Here is a 9778-nt window from a genome sequence, read left to right as displayed (position 1 = left end):
GGGCATCTGGGTTGCTTCCATGTCTTAGCTATGGTAAATAAGGCTCTAGAGGTTTTTTAAAAAAATAGTCATATATAATCTGGAGCTGTAGGACTTTGTTCACCTTTTGAAGAATTTCTCTGCTAGCATTTCAGTAGAAATATCTTGCTAGTACTTTCATGAACTTTCCTGGGTTCCATCCTGCCACAACTGTTGATATTGTGCTTGGTAATTTGCAATAGCACGTTGACAAACAAAGTCTTAGTATCTTGAATGATAACTTCAAAAGTTTATTGCTTTTCTTATGACATTAAGAACAAGTGTCCACATACAAAATCACTGTGACTAGGTTCTTTTCTTTTCCTCCCCTTACTTTCTTAATCCAAACTATGGCATACATTTCTCTGCAATATTCTCTTTATCTAAAATTGACTCTTGGTTATCTGTCAATCCTATATAATGGTTGAGTTTATTCTATAGAAACTTTATGATTGGTATAAAACAATTCTGATTATGATAAATTAATCTAAGTCAAGATTCCACAGCATATAACAACATGCTATTTTTATTTTAATACCATGATAAATTGGCATAGATTACAAAAACTAAAGGCAAATATAACAAGTCCTCCAAGACTCATCACTTTTGTATCAAGTTAATATTGAATGCTAAATATGGAGTTTGGAAAAAAAAGAACATTCAATGTGTGTCATTTTCTAATATGTACCCAATCTTTATAGCATGTCAAAAGGACCCATTTTTCAAATCCTGTTTATATAATTCCACCTTCCCCAAGTAAAGAAGAGGCCTGATATTTCTGTGTACTGTGTCTTCAAACTGTATCAGCTGGATACTAGAAGTCATCATAATTAAGTCCAAAGTATAAGATATTTGAGAAATTATTCACATAAAATATCAACAGCTAGCAGTGGAACTTAAATAGAGTGGGTTTTGACTTATTTCATTGGCCAGACCTAATTTTGAAAGAATGGATATTTTTTAGGACATGATGGCCTTTCCAAAATATTTTCTAAGGGTTAAACTAATATCAGCATCGAAAGCTTGCAACAAAGCATTTGGATGAAATGTAGAGAAACAGTGATATCTACTTGTGTGTTGTACCAAAATTAGCACTCCACAGTAAAAAACAAATATTTTGACAATTTTATTTGTTTTCAAAGGAGAATTTTTTTTACTTACCAGATTTTACATTAAAAATCATTTCTTTGTATGTATATTGAGAAAAAGCGTATTAAGCACTTGCTCCTTGAAATGATATTAGATGTCTTCTTCCACAGTTACTCTGTCTCTTACAAGCTTAAATTCCCTTCATTATTTACTTTTAGTCTATAAAGAAAGAAATTCAATTTATATCATAAAAATACACTTTGCAAGTCAACCTTAATTGGAATTACATTATTTTTTATCCCAAAACAATGATCTAAACAACATCTTGGACCTAATTATTTTTGCAACATATATGTTGTATTTCCTTTTAGATAGTCAAAATATGTATATAAAATTTTTATCTGTATTATTTGTACATTTATACTGAGTTTTTTTCCTGGAATTCTATATGCACCCACATTTCAAGTTGAATATATGAAGATTGATTTGTGATTTTGCCAACTTCCTTCAAAATCGAAATTTCACAGTATTGCCAGCCAGGATGGAGTTCTACATTTAAAATCTAAGTGTGAAATTCTCTCATTCTTTTAATCATTCCAATATATTTACAGTTTCCTCCCCTCTTGGAATAAATGTGAGACACAGTCTTGGCACAAAAGAACTCACAGTACAGTTAATGAAATTAGAGTCCTGAGATGCACTAGTAGATGATGCTTCATTGCACTGTGTGAGTCTGTGATTTCTGAGGGTAGAATTAAAGGGAAAGAGAGTCCAAGATCATAAAAATGTATATCAAGTTCCTTTGCTTTATATTTTTTTCTTTTTCCCTTTGGTTTATCCCCGGTAGTCACTGTTTTTGATTCTGGTACTCTGTATCTTGTATATATGTTTATCTGAATTGGGGAAGGCAAGGGAATGGGAATACATAATGGTGAAACAAGACAAAGGGAAACACAATGCAACAATGACACTCACAAGACACTATTTTGGAAATGAACTTTGAAACTTCCTAGTGGGGGAGGTGGAGGGGAGGAGTAGGAGAGAGAAGGTGGGAGGGCTAGTGGAAGAAAAACAAAGGAGTAAGTAATAATGTTTGACAAGAAATGTAGTCTTACCTTCCTTATGTAACTGTAACCCCTCTGTACAGCACCTTTACAATAAGATTATATATATATATATATATATATATGAAAATGAGCAAGGGCATGGAAATACAAAACACAAAAAGTGTAAGTGTTCCTCAATACAATAAAGGCTGTAAATGACAAAGCAACAGCCAGCATTATACTTAATGGGGAAACAATAAAGCCATTTTCCCTTAACTCAGGAATGAGACAAGGATGTCCACTCTCTCCACTTCTCTTCAATATAGTATTAGAATGCCTAGCTACAGCAATAAGACAAGATGCAAACATAAAAGGGATCCAAATAGGGAAAGAAGAAGTAAAACTCTCCCTCTTTGCAGATGACATGATCTTGTATTTAAAGAATCCCACAGACACCACTCCGAAATTACTCAAACTGATTCAAAACTTTGGCAAAGTAGCAGGGTATAAAATTAACCCTCAAAAATCAATGGCTTTTCTATATGCCAACAATGAGAAAAGTGTGGCTGACATTAGGAAAGGAACTCCATTCATAATAGCCCCACAAAAAATAAACTACCTAGGAATTAACTTAACAAGAAGTGAAGGACCTCTATGATGAAAACTTTAAAATCTTGAAAAGGAAATCAAAACAGAACTTAGAAAGTGGTAAAAACTCCCATGCTCCTGGATTGGAAAGATTAACATCGTGAAAATGGCAATACTTCCCAAGGCTAGCTACAAATTCAATGTGATTCCTATCAACATTCCAACCTAATTCTTCAAGGAAATAGAAGAGGCAATCCGAAAATTCATATGGAACAATAAAAGACCCCAAATAGCAAAAACTATCCTCAACAGAAAGAACAGTGCTGGAGGAATATCAATACCAAATTTCAAACTACTACAAAGCCATAGTAATCAAAACAGCTTGGTACTGTAACAAGAACAGACCTCAGGACCAAGGGAATAGAATTGAAAACCCAGAAATGAACCTACAGACCTATAGCTATCTAATCATCTATAAGGGAGCTAAAAAATAGAATGGAAAAAAGACAGACGCTTCAGTACTTAACTACTTGTAGAAAACTAAAGCTAGACCCTTATAACAGCATCCACCAGAATCAACTCAAAATGGATCAAAGACCTTGGAGTCAAAGCAGACACTCTGAAAACATTACAGGATGAAATAGGAGAAACCCTAGGTCTTCTTGGCACAGGCTGAAATGTTCTTAATAGAGACGCAGAAACACAACAAATCAAAGAAAGGTTGGACAAATGGGATTGCATGAAATTGCAGAGCTTCTGCATGGCAAAGGACATAGATAGCAAGATCCATAGAAAACCTACAGATTGGGAGAAGATCTTCATTAACCATACAACAGACAAGGGTTTCATATCTAAAATATACCTGGAACTCAAAAAATTAAATCCCCCAACAACAAATCTTCAAAGAAACAACTGCCCAATAAATAAGTGGGCTAAAGTCTTTTTTTAATTTTTATTTATTTTTATTGTGAAAATAATGTACAGAGGGGTTACAATTACATGAGCAAGATAATGAGTACATTCCTTATCAAGCATTGTAGCCTCCTCCTTTGTTTCCCCTTCCCATACCTTCCCATCCTCCCCTAGACTCCCACCGAAACCTCTGCCCCCCAAAATTGTAAAGTTCATTTTCGACATAACGACTTGTACTTCTCATTGTTGCAACGGCTCCACCAGTATCCTTATTTAAACGATTTGTTTTTCCCTTCCCCTCCACCAATTATACCGACATCAAATACAGTGAAAGCAGAGGTTATACTGTGGGGGAGGGACATACAAAGCAACAAAGAAATAATCCTATAAATCCGTTAGAAACAATCGCATGAAATGAAAAAAAAAATTGAAAATATGGAACCAACCCAGATACCCCTCAGTAGATTAATGGATCAAGAAAATGTGGTATATATACACAATGGAATTCTATGCCTCCATCAGAAAGAATGACATTGCCCCATTTGTTAGGAAATGGAAAGGCTTGGAAAAAATTATATTAAGTGAAATAAGCCAAGCCCAAAGAAACATAGGTCCCATGGTTTCCCTTATTTACAATAGCTAGTATATGTATGAGTCAAGCAGAAAAGGTCAGATATTGTGATGCTAGGAAAATGAACCCTTAGATAAGTATTGAATTTTTTTTTCTTTCATGCATTTGTTTCTAACTCATTTAAAAGATTATTTCTTTGTTGCTTTGTATGTCCCTTCCCCACAGTATAACCTCTGCTTTCACTATATTTGATGTTGGTATAATTTGTGGAGGAGATTGGGAAAAACAAGTCGTTTAAGGATACAGGTGGACCCGTTGCAACTGTGAGAAGTACAAGTTGTCATATTGAAAACGAACTTTACAACTTTGGTGCAGGAAGGGTGGGGGGTGGGGATGGGGGGGGCGGGGAGAGGCTGGGAAGGGATGTGAAGGGTAAACAAAGGAGGAAGTTGCAATGCTTGATAAGAAATATACTCATTATCTTGCCCATGTAATTGTAACCCCTCTGTACAGTATGTTCACAAAAAATAAAAATATTAAAAAAAAAGAAAACGAACTTTACAACTTTTGTGGGGCGGGAGGATTGGGGGGGCAGGGAGAGGATGGGAAGGGATGGGAAGGGGAAACAAAGGAGGAGGTTACAATGCTTGATAAGAAATGTACTCATTATCTTGCCCATGTAATTGTAACCCCTCTGTACAGTATGTTCACAAAAAAGAAAGAAAGAAAGAATTGATGGAAATATCATATGGATCCATAGATCCAAGATAGTACAAGGGCTGCAGGTGATTCTATTTTATTTTACATTCAACTGGAGAAATGCATAATTTTGAGTGGGATTAGAGGGTAGGAAAGGAATTTGTATGATGTCATCATGCATCCAAATTCAAGTGGCACAAACATGTACCAATTTTTTTCAAGATTATTGATTAGTTGTTTTTATGAGATTTGATCCTATGATATCACATTTCCTTGTTACTGTCTCTGTTATAGATCACTTGTGCCATATTACAATCTCCTGGTTGTTTTGTCATCTGTTGATCAACATTTTGTCTTTGGGCAAGGGACACGGATTTCTACATTATTACATCTCAAAAATAACATAGCTTTTTATTGTTTCCCCATAGGAGAACCAGTATCATGATGTAATCTTTAATGGATTTAATAAAAGAGTGTGGACAATGAATGAAAATTATAGAAATTAACATGAAATAGACTGAAACTAGAACTCTTAAGCAATCTCGGTCACTTTTTTTTTCTCCAAACATCTATTTTCAAGCATCTAGAGGACTTAAGAACTTGACTATATTTATTCTGTCACTCAGAAAGAAGTTCCTCACCTTGATATTAATGTCCCTTTTATAGATTTTGTTCCTCTTCCCAGTATTAATTTTTCTGAGGACTTTAGGAACATGTATGTTTTGGGAGGTGTGGAAGCCTCTTGTAGAAGTAAGCATCCATTCCTTCTTTTCTATTCATGGGTGCCTTTAGAGATAAGGTTCACTTCTTTATTTCTCCTCCTATCAATGGGCTACTCCTAACTTATGTTTACTAATATAATAGGGAAGAAAGACATTTTGTTGGTTTCTAAGAAAAAGGCCCTGAAGCTTCTGTTTTCTTGAAATCTAGCACAAGTGATATTTGATTATCCTGAGAGACACCAGGCTGGAGGAACTCCAGAATTAGACACAGTGGGAAAGCTTTTGGAGAGAGAAAAATGCCCAGCCAGTTTTCAATTATTCCACCCATCTCACATGAGGTATCTGAGTGTTGAGTAATAACGCCGCTGTTAGGGATTGAATTGTGTCTCTCCTAAAGGCAGACAAAAGGGGGTTAGAATTGGAAACTACACTAAGAATGGAAAAACTTATCTGTACTAACCAGATAGACGCGGGAATCAACATCAAAGGAAGAGACATAAAATATAAATGTTTTTCTTCAGTGATGGATAAAACAATTCCTTACCTATACTTATTATGGGATAGTAATAATTTATAATGATACACAGGCCTAAGTCAGAGGAGGAATCTGGTGATTAGAAAATAATGAATTTGGAAGCAGGCAGCAGTAATATCAAAAGAGGAGGTGGAAGTAAGAAGCGACTGGATGTCTCCTTCATGGATAAAATGGATTTCCTCACAGAAACTGGTCACTGAGGTTCTCACTGAGGTTCTCCTGAGGGTTGAGTTAAACTCAAGGTTGTTGATGTTTACAAATCATGTGAACACAGCCTCTTGATATTGAGCACATACCATTTCCAAAAATCTATTCAGGAGCCCCGAGTTTTCTGAAGAAATAACAATAATCCTCATTGTCTAGTTTAGTTTTCTGCCAAAGATTTAGGTTCTTGAGATTTATAGTATTATTTGACCATGATTAGTGCTATTAGTGAGTAAAGAATAAAAGATTATTGATGACCTAAGTTTAGTGAATTAGCAACTTCATCGGATGGAAATATTTTAAATAAGTCCTATGAAAGTTCCTTTAGGTATTTGGCCTTAACTATTAAAATGTAGATCAGTTAAAAATAAGATGAATGATAACCCAAAAATTATGTTAAAATATAAGTATTCCATAGACATATAAATACAAACAAATGCATACACCATTCTGAACATGTTTATTAGGTAGGCATTCAGGAATGCAACAAACATTGGTGAATATCAGTGATTTGCTCACCTTTTTATTTTAAAAAGTATGAAAAGAAAATAAGTTATGATTTGGACCCACCTATGGTACAAGTGGAGATGTATGTAAGATATTTCAACAGGCTTTTTGTAAGTGGAAATCAAAATTACGATCAAGAGTATTCTACATACACAGTATGACTAAAATGACACATTGAAGAAACTTGGTCAAGACTGGAATAGAGAGTGGAATATGGAGTTTGAACAAAAGTAAAAGATTTTTGCTTTGCCACACTAATTGGACCATGCTCAGCAGTCCTTTAATTCCAAATTAAACAAATACATTTCTCCATGCTCACTGTAGCAGTAAATTACATAATGCATTATAAATTATAGTTAAAAAGACAGTTTTCTTTTGAAAGTGGTACAAGGCATACAAGGATAAGTGAGGTAATCAGCATCCTACTGTTTCCACTTTGCAGAAGAAATGTGCTACAAACCCTTAGCAAACTATGTGCATCTCAGTGCTATTGAATGGTTCAAACACTTGATATTCAACAATTTCAGATTTTCTTGATTTGCTGGAGTTTCTAATATTTTATGCAAGCATCACACCATAATAACATGCGTCCAATACTGTCATATAATCTTCAGGTGTATGTTTGGAGTACTAAGATTGCATTCTTCTGATAATACCTATGTTTCCTCTTTTACGAGTGTGAAAGTAGTAGCATTCTCAGCAGTCCTAGAAGGATTTAAAGTTGGAGAATCCATGAATCTAAATCACACCTAACCAAATTAGAATCTTGTAAAAGGAAATCATTCTGATGAGAAGATCTTATTCATATTATGTAATGTTGAAAAACCTTTTGTTAAGAATTTCTTCAGATGGATTATTGAATAGCAAAATGAATCAACTGATGTATGAATATTGATAGACAATATAGTATGAAGGATGAATCAGTGAGTTATAAAAGCATATAAGGTTCTCTAAATTACATTGCTTCTTTAATATTTTTCATTAATGAGGAGGAAACAATAGTGCATGCCTCTATTATTCACTAGAAAAGAAATCCTAAGAGTAAAGAAATTAAATCAGTGTTTTATTTGTGTGCTGGCTACTGACAGGACCTCAAAACTACATTTGAGTAAAGAATACCTAAATGAACATTATATCATAATTATTATACATATTATATTATAATCTAGAAGTAAGCTTTAAAGCAAATACAAAAAAGTTTAAATCTTATGAAGGAACATTTGAAGTGTATCCCTACCCTATAAAGGCAAGTAATAGAGACTCAGGTGAGTTCAGCACAAAAGACAGAAGAATTTGTCAATGTGTCATCTTCCTAGATTTTTCCAAATCATGAAATTACATCACTGTATAGGAACAGTTTTCCGATGACACATGGATTAAATGGAAGAAATCAAGGAAGATAGGAAAATGTAGAAGCGACAAGTGGATGAGGAAACAAGTCTCTAGGACATTGGTTGTTTCAAATTTCAAGGACAAATGCCACAGAATTACTCTCTGTTACATAGATTTCCATCAAAGATAGACATAGTCTGCTAATGTGCTAACAATCCAATGCTTGACATATTTGTGACCTTTTTTGAGATATTAATAGCTAGTATTTGAAGATATTTATTTTCTGATTTCTTACACAGTTAGGATTGCAGTTTCTGTTCCATCAGTACCTGAAAAATGTGATGTTTGAATCCCTGCAGGTCAAGCCAAGAATGGGCAGGTGCATTCCTAAGCAAGCACAGGTCAAGATCAGAAAATGCAAATGTTTTCCCCTTTCCCTCCACAAATTATACCAACACCAAATACAGTGAAAGCAGGGGTAATACCGTGGGGGAGGAACATACAAAGCAACAAAGAAATCATATTATAAATATGTTAGAAACAGTCGCAAGAAAGAAAAAAAATTGAATACTTATCTTGGGGTTCATTTCACCTAACATCAACTTATCTGATCTTTTCTGCTTCTCTCAGACATATGCTAGCTATTACCAATTTAAATAGGGATACAGGTGGACCCATTGCAACAATGAGATGTACAAGTCCTTATGTTGGAAAACGAACTTTACAACTTTGGCCAGGCGGGGGTGGGGACATGGGGGGGGGAATGGGCAGCGAAGGAAAGGGGAAACAAAGGAGGAGGCAGCAATGCTTGATAAGAAATGTACTTATTACCTTGCCCATGTAATTGTAACCCCTCTGTACAGTATTTTCACAATAAAAAATTTTTAATGGTAAAATAAAAATAAATTAATAAAACAACAAGAAAATGCAAATGTTTATCAAGATATGCTGCATCTAGAAAGTGGCTTGACTCAAAGTCCAGTCCATGTTTGAAACCTTGGGAAAGGACTCTGTTCCCAAGCTGCAACTTAACACATGTCAATGAACACAAGATAAAAGAACTCATATCACTGATGTTGGATCTTTAAGCACTAAGAATGCAATGTGCAATGGAAGGCCTGGATCTCCTGTTTTAGAGAGCTTCCCTTATGTGAATCTCTGATTGTCTTTCACATTTATTCAACATCCGTAAGGCATCATTACCATTTCTTTGTTTAAAGTCCAAAAATCCAGATAGTCATATTTTCACTCACCATTGTTGTAAGCATGAGCATTTAGCTTTGTTTAGCCAAGGAAACCAAAACCATGTATATATTGATGTTTCAGGAGGAATACCATCTATAATGAATAGGAAAAAAACATCCTTTTTCCTTGGTTAAATTAGTATATAACTGGCTTTATCTAAATACTAGAAGTCAGTCTTGATATCAGGAAAACCCAATCACTTCTTAGAGTAATAGTGCTAAATAAAAAAGAAGAAAATTTCCATAAGACACTAACTGTATAATCATAAAATAAGCAAAATTTGATTTCTTTTAAAAAAGGAAACTTGTAG

The sequence above is a fragment of the Dipodomys ordii genome, unplaced genomic scaffold (assembly GCF_000151885.1).
Source record: "Dipodomys ordii isolate 6190 unplaced genomic scaffold, Dord_2.0 Scaffold34, whole genome shotgun sequence".
Classification (NCBI taxonomy): domain Eukaryota; kingdom Metazoa; phylum Chordata; class Mammalia; order Rodentia; family Heteromyidae; genus Dipodomys; species Dipodomys ordii.
The sequence above is the reverse complement of the archived record's forward strand: the minus strand, read 5'-3'. Positions refer to the sequence as shown.